This window comes from Manis javanica, chromosome 12, assembly GCF_040802235.1.
Source record: "Manis javanica isolate MJ-LG chromosome 12, MJ_LKY, whole genome shotgun sequence".
In the NCBI taxonomy this organism is placed as follows: Eukaryota; Metazoa; Chordata; class Mammalia; order Pholidota; family Manidae; genus Manis; species Manis javanica.
Window position 1 is genome coordinate 103,039,401 of NC_133167.1, and position 14,307 is coordinate 103,053,707.

A 14,307-nucleotide genomic window follows, 5' to 3' on the forward strand; every position below is an offset into this window, starting at 1 on the left:
TTAAAAAAAAGGTATGAAGTATTGTTAAACTCCACAACAGGGATGAAATTCAAAAACACTGTGTTGAATGAAAGCAGCCAGAAGCCCAAAACCACACATTGTATGATTCCATTTAAATGAAGTTCAAGGTTAGGCAAAACCATTCTCCGTGATGGAAATCAGAACGTGGCTTGTTCACTGGGTGAGGAAGTATGGTCAGGGACTGACCCTAACTTTATGACAGAAAGAACTCCTTTTCCTTTTCACACCCATGCGTATCAATAATAGAGTGGAAAATATTCCATGTGGCTATTTTTGTAATTCCCAACATTTTGAAAAGTTGGGATATTGTTGAGTTGTACCTTTAAATACCATTTTTAATCCTCCAACTTGCTAAATGCTTTATAACATACATATTCTTTAAGGTAAATAGAAACCCACTGAATAGTTTTAAATAAAACTTGACTAGAAAATATTACTTAAAATGTTTTTCTTGCACTCAAAATGCACATCATTAAAGATGATTAAGTACATGTTCAAGAACAGGTTAAGGTGATGCATTTAGAGGACTACAGGTTTCCCCAAACTGGAGTGTATCCTAAAATTTAGGAGCAAAGTCAAGCAGTTCTCTGGGTAACAGATGAATAATCTATAATATACAAGATTGGATACAACTTCACAGTGCAATTATTAGTGGTACTAAATGTAGAGAGAGGATTTGGATGGCAGAAATGATCTTTTAAGGAAGGGACCAGTTGCTCTAAAATGAAAATTAATGAAGTACGATAAGAAGTTATTACATTTAATAATAGTATTCATGAAGTCAGACAATATTTTTTTTTTTTTGGAAATAAAGTAGAATTCAGTAGAAACTTAGGAGAAATTCAGTGGAAACGCTATTATTTTCCTCCCCAGGACCTGGATCAATAAAATCCTATCTAAGTGGTGATAGTTGAAGTGTTAAGGTTTAATTGCCATTTCTTGGAATGATGCTTAAAAATTAACAGAGATTAGGAGACTCTTAGTAAGACCTTCCCTGAATAGCTAACTGGAAAGGCATTTCTCTCTTGAAATAAATGTGATCCCATTTCTCATTTATTACACTAACTATAATAAGCCTTTAACAAATGTATTATTAAGCCTTTAGATGTCTAAGTGCACCTCTATCATTTTCTTGGTTCCTTTGAGAAACCGCACAGAATTGTCATCCTATGTTAATTATCAATTTAATCAGTCAATGGTAAAATAAAATCTTTTGCTCTAACTATAAAAGACAGTCGCTATGAACATTTGACATGTGATTAATACGTATCCTGATACTGGGCAGGCTATAGTACTAAGTACCAATGTGAGTCAAAAAAAATGAGTAGAATGCGTAATCAGCAGTGACCCTCAATCATAAAGCAGGTGATGTATTTGCTGGATTTAAGAATAAAAGTGATACAATTCCAATTAGCTGTCAAATCGTCTGGCAAAACAGCTGTTACATAAATAGTACATCTGTTGGCTATACTTCTTTTTCGATTTGTCTTTATTTTTAAGTTATTTAAAAAGATAGTCCTTCCATTCATGTGCAATGTTATGTAACAGCAGAAACTACTTTGCAGGGTTAGAAGTCATGAATGTGATCAACTGTGATGAGGTATGCAAAGGTGGTGCGGAGGGGACGTGTTCAGTAGGGGCCCTGAGGGTTGGGGGGACCTTCTGGGCTGCTGGTAATAGCGTTTCTTCACCTGTTATAAAGACGTGCTCCCTCTGAAAATCCATCAAGCTGTGCACTTAGACCTTGCACATTTTTCTGAATGGTATAATACGTCAATGAAATTTACCCAAAAATATAAATTCCTTCTAGAAGTATACCGAATCACTTGAGCATTGTGTCAAAATTGCAAGGGTTCATGCTGACATCTATAAGAAATTACAATATTCTTGAAAACTTTCCTTATCAATTCCTTCTAACCTCCAAGAAAACATACCATTCTATCTTAAAATATGATGAAAGTAGACTTTAAAACCAAATAGAGGCACAAACATTAGCTGTTGGGATTACAATCAGATTTAAAATTTAAATGGTACTCACCAGAAAGGTATATTGTCCCTCAGTCTTGAAGCTGTTTGCTCATTCGAGTTGCATTGCAAAGATATTGCTTGTGAGACCAGCCTGGAGAAACAGTATAAATAGAAAATTTGCTATACTATATTAATTTTACTCTAACTATATATATTAACTATAATGTATTAATCCACATAACTGTAAAGTGATAACTCATTCACTTAGTCATGTAACAAGCAGTTGCTAAGTATCTTTGCATGTACCAGGCAGCATGGAGAATCTGTAGCTCTTCGATGTATATACTTTCTTCAAGGGAATGAGATAAATAAAGCAGTATAATAAAGACACCAAACTGGTGAGCACCATAAAGGAAGTATAGATCAAATGTTTTGGGAATCAGAGGCTGAAGAGGCTACTTCCCCAAGGTAGATGGGGTGAAGGTATGGAGGAGGCAGGGCTGAGGATGAGGCTGAAGGGTCTGCTTCCTTAAAGGCAGTGGGCAGGGGCTGCCACAGAGAGTGGATGACGAGAGCAATTTCAGTCAAGCGGACAAAAATGACAAGGTAGAGAGTTTACGCACAAATGGCACAGGGGTGCTGGGAGCTGAATGCTTTCCGTTTCATCGGAGAACATTTTCAGAGGATCTGGAATTCAGGCAGACCTCGAGGGGTAGCGGTTGAGTCACTTGCCGGGTTCCTGCAACTAGGCTAGACCCAGGGGAGACAGACATGAGTCCGAGGGTCAGGAAACTTCCAGTTGATCAGGACACACCAGAACAAAAGATCCTCACGACGTGTGATGAGGAGTGGAGGTTCTTAGGGAGTCTGTAGTAGCAAAGGAACCCCTCTGGCCCGAAGTTAGAGGGGAAGAATTGCAAGCCTCAGACAGGTGGGCAGTAGAGCAGCAAAGTTAGATGAGCTCACCAAGGGAGCAGGTGTGGGCCATACAGAGGGAGAGAGAGGGACAGACCCCTGTACACCTAGGAGAAAGGACAAGGCAGGCGAGGAAGCCACCAGAGAGAAGGAAGGGGGCCGCGGAGGGGCTGGCGTTATGGAAGACAAGACACAAACTTTCAGGGAGGAGACTGCCCGTGAGCAGAGCGCTCTGAAATTCAATCAGGGCTGATACTGAGAACTGCTTTTTCTTGTTTGACTTGGTTCAGTGCCAGGTATTGCGGGCTGATGATGAAATCGTGGGGCCGGTAAGAGTGGACTCGATATTGGGCCATCACGCACACATCGGCACCAGTTTTCATATCCAGTATTTGTATTTGTGACTTTGCCATGCCAGGTGTGAAAAAGTTGGCAGATCACCCTGGATGAGGGCATAATCCTCTCTAGTAGGTAGCTATTTTCATGAAAAAGGCTGTTTTTTATTTTATTTGTGTACCAAGTATCCCTATAGGTAATGAAAGTGTTCTTTTTCCTCACCCAGCAAGGTTATTTGCTTCTTCCCACCACCTGGAGGTGTCTGGACACGGAGCCCCCCAGAGGCAGTCATGACGGGATGTGTGATGACAGTTCATGTTTATTGAGGACTAGCATGTTTGTACTGTCCCTAAGCACTAACTCATCTCATCTCCACAACAACCCATAAAGCAGGCATGATTTTTATCCAGTTTTACAGAGCAAGTAACTGAACATGAGAAAAGTTAAGGCATTTGCCAAGGGTCATCCTTCACACAGCCAACTCTTATCGATGCATTTTCTCCTGGACACAGTAAAAAACTTCTGCTCACTGCTTCTCTTGGGTACCGTACCAGTCCCAAATTAAGAGTCAACTCCCGTGCTACTGATACCCTGGGACATGCTGGGGCATCCTGAGCTGGAGCAAGTGGGAAGTGGGTTCCTGTACCTTTGTTTATACTTTCTAACTTGGTGGAAAATTTGGAATTTTTATATTGCTGTGGCGCACACAGACCCATGATTTACGCTTTACAGTTTAAGTAGCTGATACGCTGCTCCTTCAGCTCCGGGTTATCAGGTATCCGACTGAGAGCCGGGGCAGGGGGTGCGGGGGTGTGGTGGGTGGTACATTCAGCCCTGGCAGGAGGTAGGTGGAGGGACAAGCCAATTCCCAACATTTGGTGTAGGGACTCCGAGGTCATTTGTGACTCCAGAAACTACAGGTACAGGAGAATGCTGATCACGCAGTGATGGTCAGCTTTCTGGAGTCAATCCCTTGGGTTTATAAATCAGCACAAGCAGCTTGGAGAATTTCTGTCTCCTTCTCGCGTGACTATGGGAAACGGCTGGGCCAGGAAGCCGTTGATGCCAGTGCATTTGGGAGAAGCCGTGGGCTCCTCAGTTTGGATTTTGAAACTGAAGCACCTTAAATGTGTTTCCATATGGAAATACGTGGGCTTGGGTCTATAGCTGTATTGATAAAATGCTCTTTTCTAGTCGTCTTACTGTTTCGGTTGGCTTTGTCATTGTGCCCAGCAATCTAGTCACATCATCTAATAATATTTCTATGAGAAAATGTGTTCCATGGTTCCCATTCATTTATTCACTCAGGAAATATTTATTAGATGTCAGCTGTATACCTGGCACTGTTTATCCAGCAGGTAGCAAAAACAAATAAGGTGACTAGCCTAATTTAACTTCTAAATGACCAAGTTTCCAAGACTCTTTAAAATATGATTAATATGCTAGTTGAAGGTTGTCTACTTTTCCCTACAGTTGGCCTTCCGTTGCTTCAGAACAGTCCCGCAGAGAACGCTGGGAAGCAAAGAAGGAAATGAACTTCTGTGAACATGGCACGTGTTTGTGTCAGGCGCTGATAGATGCTTCACAAGGGAGGCACTTCACCCTCCCAGCAATCCTGGGAGGTAGGTGATTTCCCCGTTTTGAGGCCCAGTATGGTTGAACCTGAGGGCCATGCTCTCTCTGCTAGACTGCACTGCTCTCCAGAGATAGGAATCCTTGTCTGCGAGTCGGTACCCTGGAGTAGCATTCTGGGTAACCTCTGTCAGATTCCGTTTTCACAGAGATTCCTTTGATGCCCAAAAAGGTATCACTGGCTGGCTCTTTACAATTAGTGGCCAGCGGAGTCAGACAGTCAGAGAGATTATTGGCCCACCCCATTTGAGGAAGATCTTACCATTTTTTGTTGCGACAACTCTGGGAAATACGAATATATATTTTTGAATATTAATGATGATTGCATTACAATTTTCAGCATGTTATTTGGATTTACTCAAACATTATAAGGGAGCATCATCAGTTAAGAGGCCTGCCAATAATCAAGATGAACACAATAGTTTTTGATTATAATTGTTGAACTCTGACATACTGATAGTATCTTTCATTGCTTGTTATGATAGAACTTTAGAAAATGTACTAATATTTCCATAAACAGTTATAGCACTTAATATCACTGGTGACCATCATTCTCTTTCCTAAAAAGCAGCCTTTCTGTCAGAAGGATCTTGAACATTATGCAAAGATTCAGGACTTAGATTTCCTGTGATTCACAGGTTAGATAAATGACTTAAAAATAGTTGTTTCTACACTTGTCAGTTCTAAATATGTAGTTTCAGTGACTTCTCATTGTCTCAGTTATAGGATTTTTTATTAAGTGTAATTCTATGCCAGCAAAACAACTCAAGGTAGCATCTTCAAGCTAAATACCTCAGTAGGAAGCAGTCTATTTTTCAGTTCACTCTAACTGTGAATTAAACTGACACGCACGCAGTTGATCCCTATACAGTTTTAATCAGGAGGGTGCTAGAAACTTCTAGACTGACTGTGACTTGGGCAATTTAGCCATAGTTTATAGTTAACAGCCTCAATTTCTTGAAAAGAAGAGAACATAGAAATAACATATGTTAATTCATGGAGAGTAATTACTTATGGGTGCTACTGACTTTAGCCGTGAAATCAAGACTATGGTTCCCTAATATCAAGTGAATTAAAATAATCATTCACTACTAACTTTACTCTTGCAAAATCTACTCTCGGCTTTCAGTGATTTGATACCCCTTGCAAAAATTTAGAAAATAACTGAGATCTAGGGATTTAAAGAAAACAGAGGTAGTAGATATAACTGAGAGCTTTATGTATTCTATGAGGGTTTACAGACAGTGGCAATCAAACTGATCATGTAAAATGGCCTTAAACTGATGAATTTCTATGTCTATAGGTACATATATATATATACGTACTTCTACATTCTGAGGTTTTTCCCGTCCAGTCTCCTCAAATATATATTTGGGAGGATTCTGGTAAGAATCATAATACAAATGGAAGAAGAGTGAAGTGATCAGATTTCCAAAGCCCCACAAGCACAGGGACATGTATTGTATCTGAAGATCAAAGGGAAATGTGTCTATGATGAAAATCGAGTGGAAAAAATGGTTATTTCTGTCAGTGCTAAAAAGCTTAGTGAGTCACTGATTAAGGTCACTGCCAATTTTATCAATGAGGAAAGTGCTTTTGCAAGGCTTCTAACCCCTATTTTTACCATCATCTGTGGCGGCATGTGGATGGCGTGACTGTCAGGATGTCCCAGGTCAAACACGAAGAGCGTTCGGGGTCAGCTAGACGAAAATTTTTATCAGACAATCCAGAGTGTCTAAAAACTACTCCAAATAACGCATTTTATGTCTTCCTGTCCTCTTGTCCCCTCCAGGCCATTGTCATCATCAGTAACAACCAAAGAGAAGCAGAAAGAAGGAAAAAGACAAAATGACCAATAACCACCTTGACATTTGTCCTTGGCTTCCCTGGGAAAGAAATCTAAAATCTTCAGGATAAACCTTTCTTGTAAATATGTATTGATAGAAATGTCACCACCAACAAGAGCTGGTAAGATCGAAATCCCATGTCCCCAGCGCATATCCAAACAACATATTTACCAAGTCACCAGCCAGCCAGGTCCACTTACAGTCCAGGTGACATTTATTAAATCATTTTTCTCTGTAAGCTCCATGTAGGGGTGAAAGAAGTAAGTTGACTCTGGTAGTAGCTGAATAATGTAATTGGGAATTACAGTAAAACAAAAAGAACAGCGATTCACATGAGAACTCACTTTGAATTACTTTGTACAGATGGCTGGACATGATCAGACAAGCAGGTGTCGTCTGAGCCTAACTGAGTCATAGAATCAACTCATTGTGAAGCAAGTGGAGAACAATACGTGGAAGATTACAGCTCATTGATTTGGCATTGATATTTCAAAGTCTTGGGAAAAGGAGGATGCCCTCTGAAAACCACTGACTTAGTGAACAAGAGAAATTTAACCACAGAAAGCTCCAGTTAAGGCATCTCTGCACAGTGAGTTTCCCCATTTAGAACACAGGGCTCTAAGATCTCAGTCTTCAAACCCTTCATAAGGGCAGGTTATCTGCACCCTTGAACGGCCCCTGATATCCTCATCCTACCAAACTCCCCTAATTTTATTTGATTCTGATCCATATCTTGGCTGATTTGACTGCTGACTACACTGCTGTTACCTCTGTCCCCTGCCCTTGGTCCCCAGTTTGTGGCTTTAAAGGGCCTGCTTCTAAGATGGATTTGCAGGGTCAGGCAGATCTCTGTGACTTACCGAGACACAACTTTCTCTGTCTTTCCTTCTCTCTTTTTCTTTCTTTCATTCTCTCCTCTTTTTTTTTTTTTCCCCCTCTTTGGTAGCCTGGGGTTTTCAACTTTATAGTCATTAGCACTCAAGAAACCAAGATGGAAAATGTAATCTATATCTGGGAACAGCCTCAGACCCTATCAGCTCATTATCAGTGAGCTGAATGCTGGGGCCCTAAAGCTCACAGCATGCCCTGTGGACTTCTGTGGAACTTCAAAGTTCAGCCTGATGGACAGAAAACTCATCTTTGACTCCTAGAGTGGAATAATATGCAATTTCATAGAGGTTAATGGAGGCTTAGTAGTATTTGCTGAGTTGCTAGAAGGTACTATTCATAAACTAATATTAACATGTTACCAGAATTAACTGGGAGCTTTAAATCAGTACCCCACAATGCCGCCTGACTGCAGGTCAATGTGTGGAGACCTGCAATGCTCGTGCTATTCAGGGTCACATGAAAATTGCTAGAATTCCTGAAATCTGGGAGGGACACATGGTTATTCCTGCTGTTTGGAATGGGCCTTAGTTGCAGATGAATTAATGGTATTTGTAATATTACTATTAGATTTTGTATTTGTTCATCATATGGCTTTGGTGTGTAATCGCTGGTTGTCATTTTCTTCCTTCCCAAGTAACCTTTTTGTTTTTTTTTTTTTAATTGTGGAGTTTTTTTCCTCTGGTAAGTAGAAATAGAAAAAAGATTGGGATATAAATCTTTAAGTGAACTGTGGTGAAAAGGTTTGAGAAACACTGCCATAAAAAGACAGAACTCAGGAGAGAAAAAGTTTTATGAGCAAGGACCTAGAATAACAATTTCTGTCTGTGGGCAGGTACGTGTGGATGCCTGGCTCCAGGAGAAAGGTTCAGGGGGGCTGGCTGCCGAAGGAGTGGATGTCAAGGGCAGGCCACCACTCGGCTGTCTTGCTTGCCCAGGGTCAGCCTGGTTCGTGCACCACAGAGAGCCCAAAGGTGTTTCAGTGTTGCCCTCTCATCCAGGTATCAGGAGAACCATCAGCATTTTTGTCCATAATGTGTTCTTGCCTAACATTACTAGAAATTCATTTTCTACTCAGAATGTAAATTATGTTTCTTATTTGTCCTCAAACCAATGCAGCATTTCTTTATGCTTTTTATGTATGATATTTACTGTCTTTGACATTTTTATTTAGTAGTCAGTATTAATAAATCTTCATGAAAGTAACGGAGTCATTGCGCTTTTGTTAAAAATGCATTGCTTACAGTTCTTTGAAGAAGTATGAATGTTCTGCTAAAAAGACAAACAAAGGAACAAACACTGTGATAGAAGAAATCTAATTCATCTTTGCGTGGTGAAATTAATATATTTAGCTGAACCGTTAAGGTTTTTTGCTGGCCTCCTTTTTTGGTATATTCTTTTCAGCTTCTTAATGCACGAATCCAGGGTTAAAGTAGTATTTATGAAAAAAAAGAGTCATCTAGGCAACAATGTATGTAAATCAACTCATAAATACAGTTGTAGCGTGTTCCATAAAAAATCAGAAACCTACCAACCCTTCTCTTGACACATGGCCGAGACACATTATACACATAAACATGCTTCCTGATGTCTGAGCTAAATTTCTTTTGTTTGTACCTATACTTAATCCCCACTGGTAACTTCAATGAAAACAGACATTATTTTCTTCTTATGAGGTATACTATTTACAAACAAAATATATCCATTTGAGTTCCTTTTCATGTTTCATATATTTTACTTCTCTGGAAACAGATCTCTATCGCTCCAGACTGGGTATGATAGTTCGGTCACCAAAATAGTCAAATTAACAATAATAAAAGAAATATCATACAGTTTTATATATAGTATAATGAAGGCAGCAGTTAAAAAACAATACATCTCTTTTACTTCATTTCAATTGAGAAAACATGTAGAAAGCTGTCTTCTAGAGTAACCGGCACAACCTAAGGCTTGAAAAGATGTTTTGGTTTGCCCTCTTTTTGACTTCTCATACCAGTTTGGTCTGTGGCAAAGCTTGGCATATACTTCTTGTTGCAGGGAGGCATTTCTGTTTACAACGTTTAAAAGAAGCTTGGACTGGGGAGGGTGGGGTGCAGAAAAAGAAAACAGTGATATTGGTAGAAAAAAAATGGTAAAAGGAAACCAACAATATCTTTTAGTGGGTCATCACATAAAAGGAAATGATTTACTGGAAATTTAAATGTTTTACTGTACTTCATAAGAAATACAGCAGTACCGAGCAAAATAGTATTAGCCTGTGGTCTTCTAAGACCTTAAGCTTTTTTACATGCAGTTCCTCCTAGGCTAGTATTTGAGGAAGAGTGTGTGGACGTATGTGTGTAAGGGAGTTTGCATAATTAAAAAGCATTGTGCTATTCCTTTTAAAGCTGAATTAAATATCTACTTTCTCCAAGGAACTCTTTTAAAGGACTCTGCTTTTAAACACCTTATCCAATAATTCACTTTCCATGAAAGATGTCTTAAACATTAACACAAAATGTAGTAGTTTTTACCCCAAATGCAGGTAAATCAATATTGAAGAGCTGAGCATGGATCAGGAGAGTGGGTCACAGATTCAATTTCTGGGCACATTATTCAAAGAGGCTCAAAGCAAAGTACACCGAATACACACTGACAAAGTTGTACCAGTTAGTCATCTTGCAGACAGTGAAATTCCTCTCTACCAATCATAGGAAAGGAAAATTTCACAATAAAGTCATTGCTTTATTTAACAAGTAGGGGCAGGCAGGTTAAAGGAAAAAGAGAGGAGAATTAAAGGAAAATAATTCATGGTACATGAAAATCTATTCATCCATTAAATTATCTTTAAGCTCACCAAATAAAACAGTGATGTTAAATACTATCAGTGCGTTTTGTCATGTAGGTGTATTATATAGATCAAAGATATTTTGACAAGGCAGAGACTTAGGGAGTATTAGGGACATGAAAACAAAAGTAAATAAAGAAAGAAAAACGTGAATAAAGAAATAGTAACTGAAACACTCAGCAAGTTCCACCTCTACTTGGAATATTGTCCACATAATGAATATTTGAAGCGCACCTTGAGATCCTTATATTTTTCAAAGACAAGTAGACAGGATGCATTTTGCATCTGTTAAAGACTTCTGATTGGCAGATAGTTTGAAAGACTGCCTCCAGATTGAAAGGCAGAACGTTCCTCAAAAGCCATAGCTATGAAATATTTATTGCACCTTCTTTTATAGAAAAGAATGAGTTGACTCTGTGACATAAATCTCTACTAATAATACCAACAAAATTACATGCCTTCTGTTAAACGATTATTCTTAGAAGGTGAAAACAGGTCTTGTTTGTTGTGGATGATCAGAATAGAATAATGCCAAGTGTTGTTTACAGTATTCTTGTGAAAGATAATGTATTTTCAAGCGTTATGGCGTGTAACGTCTGAGGTCATTAAGGACTCAAGTTCTGCTGAAGATTCTTAAAGACGATGTTGGACAATTTTTTTCTGGGATTGTCTAGTTTCTTTTTTTCTTTTTAATTTAAAAATTTTATTTTTGTCCATATCAACCTCTGCCTGTGAGAACCTTTTGTATGTAAAATTGCCGTAGCTGTGCCTTGGAGTATACTTTTTATTAAGCAAGGCAGAGACTCATATGTCTCCAAATATTGCTCAAATCTCCAAAGCCAGCTGAATAAATAAACATTATGTGATCTGTAGCCTAAAAGTCTGCAAATGACTCCATATGATGTTTAAAAAAAAAGCAAAACAACCTATGGTTCCTTCTAAGTATTTCCTGGAGCCAGTGATCACCAGTTTTGTTTAAGTTCTGGGACCCCTGAGCCTCCATAAAAATAACTTTGAAATATTATATTATGTGTGAAAATTTTACACACATGCACATTTATAATCAGCAGGCAGGCCCTCTGCCCTTCCTCAACCTGATAATCCACCATAGTGCCTACTCAAACATGGAAAAACTAAAAGACTCAGGACTCTAAAGCACATAATCTCAGTGTCATTTAGAACCATGTGTGTTTCTGAAATCCTCTATTACTGCAAATCTCTTGGTTGTATTTTCTATGGAATTGTCTGTTTCTCATTATTGAAGTCTAAAGAAATTTGATACAGTCGTGTAACACTTGGCGAAGGAGTGTTAGAAAAATGCATTCCAAAATATTCAGCTTATCTTTTCTTTCCAAACCAGAAACTACTGTCGGACTTTCCTCCTCTGGAGAAGCCAGTGCAGAGAGTGAAGAGAAAAAACTCAAACCAAAGAAAATTAAGTAACGGTCCTGTGCTTGTGTCAGTCACACATGTCAGCTTTTCAACAAAGAATTGTAGCTAACAGATGCTAGGGCCACATTAACATGGAGAGTTCTTAATTCTCTAAAGTTACCTTTGCTTGTAGAATGGGTACCATGCATTCTTTGAATCAAGTTTACTGGAATAAGGTGATGTGGGCAAAGTTTAAGGTTTGTTATTACTGTAATTGTAAAAATCAGACCACCCTGGTCTCCAGAAATCAGATTATGAGCTCCTAGAGATGGTCTATGGTACATTTTACTCTTTAATATGGTCAAAATTCAGGGCCTACATGTCATCCTTCTGCTAACATGAGGCTATTGCAGAAAAGGAAGTCTGGGGTGGTGGAAAAAAACTGGAAATACTGGCTTTGAAGAACTATATCTTATTCCAACAGGTGTAATTTTTCTGCTCATGTAAAGCAGTTGAGTTATCCAGATATTACACAAATAGAGTTCAGAGAATTCTAGATGCACATCTAATCAATTAAGATAGAACGCTGCTGCTGCGATTCAAGATTTCAAAAAGCATTATAGTTAAAATACACGGCAAAGACATGCTGGGATAATTGGTTGTCAAAGTACATTGGTACCACTGAGTAGTCTTAAAATAGCAGGAAATGCAACTGAATTCTGGAAAGGAAATCACTATTTCACTTCTTCAAATAAAACATATTGCACCTCTGAATTCACAATGGGATATTTGCTGAGAGCCTGTAATTAACTCATAATGATGAAAACCACAGTCATAAACATCTCCTTAGCAAAACATGCGCTTGTTTTCACGATTTCCTTCTCTTTTGCTATTTCCTTGTCAATGTGGGCTTTGCTTGTCACTATGAATCAAGAAAAGAATGCAGAAAAGGGTGAATAATTTCTCTAGAATGGGAATATTCATTTTAATTATAGAGAAAGAGCACTTTTTCATAAAGACTAGCATAGCATCAGAGTTCATACAGTCTAAGCACAAGTGAGAGGGATTTCGATGCATTCATAAAATTATTTTGCTTTGAGAACCTAGAACCACAAAACCAAAATGCTGTTTAACTCCAGATTGTGCATAGAAGCCACTTCCTGACTCGCCCCCGTCCTGTCTTCCTGCACACAGCTGTCACATTCAGCTTCCCAGTGACCTGTCATCATGTCGCCTCTTTGCTCACAGCCCTTCCATGGCTCTTCGATGCCACCAGTACAAAGTCCACATTCCTTGGCCAGGCATTCAGCCACCTCTACAACCTGCTTCTAATTTTCTTCCTGGCCTCATCCCCCTCTGCTCCCTTGTAATGTAGCGGACCACGTGAATTCTCTGCTCCCATCTACGCAATTGCCTTTGAAAAGACGGTGCTGCCTTCTTTTCCTGTTATTTTCTCAGGCTGTTCACCGCCCGGGGTGCTCCCCTCCTCCATTCCTTGGCTTTACTGGGCACATGCCCTGGGGCGCTGTCTGAATTCACAAGGTGTACTGTCAGCCACGGTGACCTGTTCTACAAATGCATCCGGGCTCGAGAGAGGGTGCGAGCTTCCTGGGAGCACCTGTGTATCACATGCTTTGTATCGCCTGTGTATCTCCTGTCATTTTTCACACAGTGTCTTGTCCAATAAGGAGGCAGCAGATAAGCAGCCACTGACTGACAGAGCAATGGTTACTTCAATACTCAGAGGGTTACCAGGCATCTGATCTTTCTCACCCATGTCATTTAGAAATAGCCAGTTTCTTACCAAAATACCAAATCCCCTACCTCACCATCACGTTTCTCTATAACCTCCCAAAGTAACAGTAAGGCAGAGTAAAGTACATACATTTTCCAGAGTATTTGGGCTGACTTTGTGAAAAATCTAAATCATTTTATTACATATTAGAATACATGCCAAAATTAAAGAATTCTGAGAATGTAAATAATAATAAAAATCTTCTAAAAACATTTTAGATATTCAGAAGTAGGGCCATGCACCACAAACTCCTGGGTCTGATTTCAGCCCATGGTGTGATGGCCTGGCTCCAGGAGAGGACTTGGCTCACAACTGCCAGGCTGGGTTCACTGCTTCCACTGCCCATCCCCACAGCAGACAGAGCCATCCTTCCCCGGCGAAAATTGCATCGTGTCCCTCCTCAGCTTCAACTCTGCAATGCTAACCTCTCAGCCCTGAAGAAAATCCAAAGCCCTTCCATGACTTGCCAGGTCCATCTCTCAGATTTCATCGCCACTCACCCTCCCCTGGCCCTCCACCACCCAGCACCACTGGCCTTCTTTCTGCTTCTCCATTTTTTCATTTATTATCCCCCTGACCCAAACTCTGTCCTTGATCTTTTCCTGGCAGATTCCTTGTGGCCATTTCCAAACATGTCTCCTCAATAAGGCTTTTCTTAGCACCAAACTTAAATTCAGGGGCCCCCACTCCTTCACCATTAGATCACT

General features: G+C 39.7%; 1 protein-coding gene across 2 annotated transcripts in view; it reads right to left on the minus strand.

Moving 5' to 3' along the window:
• Positions 1-14,307, minus strand: part of TENM3 (teneurin transmembrane protein 3) — a 2,338,142-nt gene that overhangs the window by 745,356 nt on the left and 1,578,479 nt on the right. For both annotated transcript variants that reach the window (XM_073219194.1, XM_073219195.1), the window contains one exon: positions 2,060-2,140. The gene's annotated coding sequence lies outside the window, so the exon portion shown is untranslated. The remainder of the gene's footprint in view (positions 1-2,059; positions 2,141-14,307) is intronic.